We start from the raw sequence: 7,764 nt of genomic DNA, 5'->3' as shown, positions 1-7,764 counted from the left end.
CGTGTCGATCGATGACGATCGAAACTGCATTCGCGAAACGCTTTTTTTTTTTTAGAGCCACGCGTTTTCGATCGAGAACAGGTTTCTTTTCCTCCCGCTTTTTCTTTCTTCGCACACAATCGTTCCGCGAAAGAAATTAGCGGAAAGAAGAGACGGACGACCGACACTTGCGCGGCACTTTCGGTTTCGTTTTATTTCGCTCGAGAAGCAATACCGGTTGCGGACGAGCGAACCACTTTCTTCGCTCTCGGATTCTGTCGCATCGAGACCGTTCGTAGATATAATTTCATCTGGAAACCGCAATAAGAGGGAACGATAGACTTTCTCGGGGGAGGGGAAGGGTCTCTGCCCCCGATCGAGAGTTAGAATGATTCTAAGAGTGATTCGCGAATTATCACGAATCGAGTCGAGTCGAGTCGATCGATGATTTCTCGGTTCGGGGATCGTATTTCGTATATGAAATAGAACGCAATTGGGACAACGTCGTCCGGTTCAGAAGGAGGAAATATTGCGTCGTGGCAAAAACTGGTTAAATGGCGCGATAAATTAAAACTGGATTTCTCTGAAATTTTATTCAAGTCACTTTTTAATGTTTGGGACGGGAAAATTAACTCGCGGATGATTTACAAAATTTTTCTATAATCGAATCGTATTATTTTACGTGTTTCGGGGGATTCGTGGACATGGAAACATTTTTTGGAAATTTTGTTCAACTTTTTTTAAGATTGGAACAACGGTGGAAGGTTTCGATCTCTGATTTTATTTACAACCTCGAGAGAAAACACGAGCTATCGCACGAAAAACTGGAAATTTTTCTACTTTTTGAGCCATGGAACGACAAGGAACGGGATCGTGGAAAAACTTAACTCGTGGCGCGATTTAGAAATTTTTCCACGGGACAAATTGATGGGTCTCCGATGTATTTTAGACTTCGAACAAAACACTTCGAAGAGATATAGATCAAGATAACGATTAATAATTATTTATGGGCCCGAATAATAATAATAACTTCACGCACAATGGACGAACGAGCCTGTAAATTCATTAATCAACACGATTTTGTTCACCGCGATTTAATCATTTAACCAGATCCCTATTGTCGTTTCGACAACTTTACACGCGTATCCGTGTGTACCCGATTCATCGATCAGCTGGACGACATTCCCCGATTTGCTCGGAGGATGTTCTCGAGAGGTCTCGTGTCGTGCGTGGAGATCAAGGAACCCGTTTAAAAGGAATTCCATTCGCGTAATTCCATTAGAGCATGATGTTCGATGTTTAAATCCACCATTCGTCTCGATAATTTACCTTCGTTTCGTACAATTTCATTATCGATTTTATACAATTTTCCATCGTTTAAAATTCTCGGCGTACCTCTACGAAACCTGAATGGATTTTTGGAACGCGCCGACAATATATTCTAATCATCGCCGCTTCGTCATTACACCGTGTATCGACGATGTATATATTCCGCTCATTGCGCTCATCACCGATGCAACGATGACGCGGTGTTTGGAATATATTGCGGACGGTGGAAAATTTTCTTCGTATCTTCGTTATCAGACAATTTATTTTACGCGAAAATAATATATATATATATATATATATATATATATTTTACTCACGCTATTCGACGAAAAAGTGGATTTCTTTTCCTTTCTATTTTCTTCATTCACTCGCGAAAACAAGGTTCTCGCGAGGTTTGTTTTGCAGTTTCTTAAGCGCGCGGCTTTTCCATCCATTCCAATATTTTTTTCGCATTCCTGGCTGTCGACGTTTCTTCGCTCGTTCTCTCACGTTCCAACCGCGTGTTTGCACGTCTCACCACGGTTTTCACCGTTCCTTCCTCGTTTCCTTCCTCCTCTCGTTTCTTTTCTTCTCTTTTCCTTTCCTCTCCTCCCTCTTTCCCTTCCCTCCACCGACTCGAGCTTCTAATGAGCGCACTTCCTTCCGTCGAAATTGAATACTCCCTCGACCAAGAGTTATGCTTGCTATCGGTTTATTCTGTCTCGAGCGACGAAACGATGCTCTTGCTTCGAAAGTGGACGGGGAGGGGGTGCGCGTTTCAGCGGCACGATGGCCAAGAGGGTAAGAGAGGGAGAGGGGGGAGAAATTTATGCAGATTCGTTGGTTATGAGCGTTTGCAATTTACATGCGACGCATGGCCCGTTAATGGCCTGGTTATCGCGCGTGAAACTTTCATTAGACGCGTCAAAGACGCGCGAAAAATCATTTTTTTTTTTTTTCTTTTATCAGGTTTCATACTTTAACTCTTTCTCTCCCTCCTCAAGTGCGATTCGTCATCAAACGCTTAAATCGTTCGTGGATAAAAGCGTGAATACGAAATTATGGGGTTTTATACATGTGTAGGCGGGTCCTCGAAATTCATTTTCAATTTTCAACGAAATTTTAAACGGGATTAAATCGAAAATTTTCAGCTCGAGTTTTTCGTCCCGATAAAGAAGTCGTGAAAAACGCCAGGGATTGGATCTCCCTTCTCTTCAATTTTTCCCCCACACGTTACGTAACGCGCTACTCGTTTTATTTGCATTCAAGGTTGTCCAATTCCGCGTCATTACCAACATGTTTACCAATTGTTTACGCAAACGTATTCGCGTTAAAACTTTAGAAGAGAATAGCTTTAATTAACGCGGCATTAAAATAATAATAACGAATATATCTTTCGAGATCGTTGAATAGACTCCTTCGATGCACGATAGCTAAATTATATGAATTAAACCATTGGTAAAAATGGACGCGTTATATTTTTTTTCTTTTTAAGTTTTGTCGAATTCAATCGACTTCGATACGTATATTCGATCGTATCGTATCGTCTTTTGAAGGAACGCTTCGTTCGCTGTTACACAACTTCGCTGTATCCTGTTCCAAGTTCAAGATTATAGAGTTCTCTGTAATCCAAAGTGTTCATATTATATTTGCAAATTATATTTTTTTTCTCGCAAGAAAAATTCAAATTTCCCAGACAAATTCGTAAACTCCTTCGAATTTCCTCCTCTTTCGCACAATTTTAAAAATTAACTAACATTGTATCGAATATGGAAAGGAGAGGAAACGCGGATGGACTTTGCCCCAATTACTTCTTAGATTATTAAACGTCGGCGTGGAAATCGCGCAATGGCTCGAGATCGAGCATCCAACAATTGTTTAAACGTAATTGGATCCCACGCAAACGATGCATCTAAATTTTGGAGAAAGATCGATCCTCCTTACACTCACTCTCGCATGTGTATATTGGATTTCGTCTGGAGCGAAAAGGAGAGAAAAGAAGGGAAAAGCGAACGAAGCGGATTTCCGGATTACTCCATGAAAATTTAATGGGGAAGTATGCGCGTTGCTTCTCTTTATTTCGATCGCGATGAGGAGCGACGAAGGTAAGGCCGGCTCGCGGCTGGCATTTTAAACCGCGATCGGCACGAGGCTCGCTATATACCCGCCTTGCATAATCCACGATGCACGTGCCTGTGCATAAGAACGCATAATTTTCCACGCAGAATGCATCCAACCTTCGAGCCTTGTCACTCGGCGACGACCGACCGCTTGCCTCAATGGCGCTCCTTGTTTTCACCAATGCGCTTATCATCGCCACAGCTGCGCCTTCCATCATCTTCGCCGCACGCTTCCTCGCTCTTTTTTCCCCCTCTCTCTCTCTTCTTACGTACGTAGTTTCTTGCAGTTTTGTATTAACGTGCAAGAAGAAAGGAAAAAAAGAGAGAAAAGTGAACACATTTTTCACGGATGGAAATAGATAAAAAGGTCAACTTGTTTTTACTTTCTCTCTCTCTCCTTTTTTCTTTTTTTAATCGGAATGATATGTATATTTTTTTTCGCGTTGTTTATCCGTGTATTTCTTATCTGATAGATATATATTGAATGATAGTCGAGGGTCGTTCGACGTCAACCAAGATGAAGAAATATATATATATATATATATATCTCGAAGGAGACTTTATTTTTCTAAACGTCAAAAATATTCGATAATTATCGTTTCATTAGCTTCGAGTAGAATAATAAAATAATTGATGGTAATTTTTAAAATTGCTCGATACGAAGCTATATTCTACGATGCCTCGACTAGAATTATTCCTCGTACTGTTATGCATGTGGAACACGAATATATTAAAGTTCCAAGATAATGAATATAGTAGATCGGCATGGAACGCGGGAGAGTCACGCATGAGGGGATAATTCGAATGATCATATCGAGTTGCAACTTACCTCGTAATAAACCTTCGAAATAAATCGTCGGTTTCTCCTCCAGATTTTCGCATCCGTCCCGGGAAGGAAGCAGGGGAGGAGGATGGGGAAAAACTTTTGTTTCGATCTTCCTCAAAATTTCCTTTATTTACTTATTTCGCGGGAAAGAATTTTTCCAGACCTTTATCAATTAATTTAATTCAACCGAGCGAGAATCTTTCGTTCGTTCGTTCGTTCGTTCCTTCGTGTGCTCGTTCGTCGGCCATTACATTCCTCTCTCCCATCCCACCTCCCCTCCCGTAGCGCCTTTTCGATCGAGTCACGCTTTATGACCATCAGCTATCCGCCAAGTTTGACTTTTCTCGGGGATTCAAGGATGCAGAGCCGAGAGATTTGCGTATTCCCGGTCTATTTGTTACGCGGTCACGTACCGTGTAATCGCTTCTCCTTCCTCCTCCGCAAGGACCGAGAGTCGAACGCTCCGTCCGATTCCACAATTCTGGTGGAATTTTTTTTTTTCCTCTTTTCTTTTTTTATACCATAGAGAATAGGGACAAGGACAACTTTTTTCGACTTTTCGATTCTTTAAGCGGGAAGAGGAAGAGGGGAGGATATCTTCTTTTACGAAAAATGGATGGATCGGTTATGGATTATGGTTGAACTATCCCTTTCGATTGTAACGAGCTGGGATTCAACCTTTTTTTCGAACGATATTCGAGGAAAGCAAATTTGGGGTAAGGGATTTTCTTGTAACCTCTTCCGGAGTCTGTGGAACTTTTATCGAAGATTAAACGTGTATCGAAAATATCCGTATTTCGACTCGAAGAATAATTTGCTGATCCGAGATTGAACGCTTTAAATAAAATTAATCGATTACGAGCAGAATAATATGAGAATAAGAAAAGAAATTCTAGGAATTCGTGTCGACTAGAATTTGTCGAGAGGATGAATTTCAAGAGAGAGAGAAGGGGAGAAAAATTAGGAGTAAAATTGGAAATGAAATACGGTGAAAGGAAAGGAAAGTTTGGCTTGAAAATTGGGATTGATAAGCATCGAGTCGGTGTTCGAAGCATCCGAAGCATTCTTCCGTTCCGTGATCCGCAAATTTGCACCTCGATCCGGTTATTTCCCGCGGGCGGGCCAAAGTCACCCCCTTCCTCCTTCTTTGGGAAAAGAGACTCGTTGGCGGTGGACGTCGTCGCCACCCCTTCGGCTTTTGTTGTTTCGCGGCGCACAAGGGGGAATTCTATCAGCCGTGGCTGTGACTCGAGCCGAAAGATCCTCCTGGAATTTAACCCAGATGCTGTTTTTCCTTCCCTCGCTTCCTCGCTTCCATTTCAATGAGATCCCGTGTCCCGATGGGATTGTATCGCGCCTTTTTTTCTCTTTTCCTTTTTTTTCTCTCTCTCTCTTTCCCATTGCTCGCGACACTCTTAAGGGATTAGTACGCGGCTCTCCCCTCTCCTCTCCTTCGCAAGCCCCTTTGAATCAGAATCTCGTCGTGAAAAAAAAAAGAAAAATCCTTCTTTTTCTCGCGTCGTTTCTCCTTCGATGATTCCTTCCTTCCTTTTGCCTCCCTTGTTTTCGAGACGAGAACTTTGAACGCGCGAAAGGTGAATGGGGAAAACTCGGCGCATTCTTCTCCGTGCAAAACGTTTCAATACTCGCCATCCGTGAATCGAAATATTCTTTGGAGTACTTTGGAGCGAGTGAAGGTGAAGCGAGGATGAGTCGATCGCGAGGAAAGATTATTATGCGTCGTGATTGCGAACTTTGAGAGGAGGGAAGGAAAGGAGCTAAGCCTGCTTCGCGAGATGAACCAACTTTGAACGCGTGGAAGATGGAATGGAGAAAGGGATAGTAGTAACTGTCGAAAAAAATTCTTAGAACGCGTCTCTTTTACGAGGCGACGAACTTCCAAGCGAGAGGAATCGAAACTCTGTTCATTCCTCTCTTGACGAAGTAATTTCAAGTAATTTTTATCGGACGAGTATTCTCGAGCGCGTGATTTTTAAAGATCGATAAACTCGAAATGCTTTGCGCACGCTTTGTATATTCGATGAAGTTTTCTCTCTCGATCCCTTTCATTCCCAAAGTTCCACTCCCAAGATCGCGAAAAACGTTAGGGAGAGAACGAACGATGAAAGATTTTAAACGAGGAAACGTTCCTCGAGAAACCATCGATACTTTGACGAGTAAGAGTCGTGGGATTATTTACATTACTGGATCGCAGGAGAGGCACGCGGTCAGAATGGAAGAAAAGGATAATAATAATAATGATAATAAACTCGATTCTTATATATATGGCGTTCCGTAAAAGGCAACCGAGGCCAGGTTTTCCATTCCGTTCGAACGTGTTCCGTTGGCGTCTTCGTTTTTGTCAATTTCTCGTAGTCACGCGGGGAATTCTGAACGCGTCGAATAATAAATTCCCTCCCTCGGAATCGTCTCGTCTCCTGTTCTCACGTTTCCCGCCGGCGGTTTTGCGATGCGCTGCGGTTTTTATCAAGGAAAACCGAGTTATTTACGCGCGCGTGCACCTCCTCCGTCGATCACTCCCTCCCCCTCCCCCCGGGTTCGACGGTTGATTTTAAAAGATCGCGCAGGGGACCGGAGGAGCGTGAGCGTGTCGTGGTCGATCTCCTCGTGCCTGATCGCGTTCCAAACCGGCCAGTCGCTCGCTTCGATCGCTGGAAAGTGAAAATGTCGCATGGTTACGAAAAATCGAAAACTAATTCCTCGATCGAAAATAAATAAACGAGAATTGGAATTGTGATTATCGCGTTGCTTGGTAATTTGAACGCTTTTTCCTCTCACTCTCTTTCTCTCCTCCCTCTCTTTCTCTCTTTTTCTCCTCTTTTTCCCTCTCTCTTCTCCTTTCTTTCTCTCCCTCTCCCTCTTTCTTTCTTTCCTCCCTCTCTCTTTCTCTTTCTTTCTTTCCTCCCTCTCTTTCTCTCTTTTTCTCCTCTTTTTCTCTCTCTCTCCTCTCCTTTCTTTCTCTCTTTCTTTCCTCCCTCTCTCTCTCTCTCTCTCTGCCTCTCTCCTCCCTCTCTTTCTCTCTTTGTCTGCTCTCTCTCTCTTTCTCTTTCTCTCTTCTCTTTCTGCCTCTCTCTTTCTTTCTCTGGTCTTTCTCCCTCTCTCTTTCTCTCTTTTTCTCCTCTTTCTCTTTCTCTTTCCCACTTTTGGATTTCGTTTTTTAGAATTACCATTGTCATAATTGTCACGTGGGTGGTCGAGTAGATGATGAATCTCGAAGGATGATTTAGCAAGTTAAGAATTTATTATGTTCGTGGATGCATGTGTGGAATTAATGGTATTACGGATTTGATGAATGGCTGAAACATGGGGTAATAACGGTGGTGTCACGACGTCTTAATACGTAGTAGTAGTAATAGTATAGAAATACGTTGGATAATACTATAAAACTGCGTAGTGACGCGTTTTATAATATTACCTTGTACCACGTTTTACGGTATCGAGTTTCTATAGCGCTNATTCCACGCGTTTTGTAATCACTGCTCTTTCTACGGTTTTATAATATTGCCTTGA

The 7,764-nt window shown here is 42.5% G+C and overlaps 2 protein-coding genes across 2 annotated transcripts in view; both read left to right on the top strand.

Moving 5' to 3' along the window:
- The window catches only part of LOC102679901, a 54,671-nt gene that overhangs the window by 20,339 nt on the left and 26,568 nt on the right, over window positions 1-7,764 (top strand). The gene's annotated exons all lie outside the window — the stretch shown is intronic.
- LOC102675441 (coiled-coil domain-containing protein 137) overlaps window positions 1-7,764 on the top strand; it is a 62,667-nt gene that overhangs the window by 30,549 nt on the left and 24,354 nt on the right. The window lies entirely within an intron of this gene.

Source organism: Apis dorsata, unplaced genomic scaffold, assembly GCF_000469605.1.
Source record: "Apis dorsata unplaced genomic scaffold, Apis dorsata 1.3 scaffold_82, whole genome shotgun sequence".
Classification (NCBI taxonomy): Eukaryota; Metazoa; Arthropoda; class Insecta; order Hymenoptera; family Apidae; genus Apis; species Apis dorsata.
Note: the sequence above shows the minus strand (reverse complement) of the source record. Positions and strands in the feature narration are given on the sequence as shown.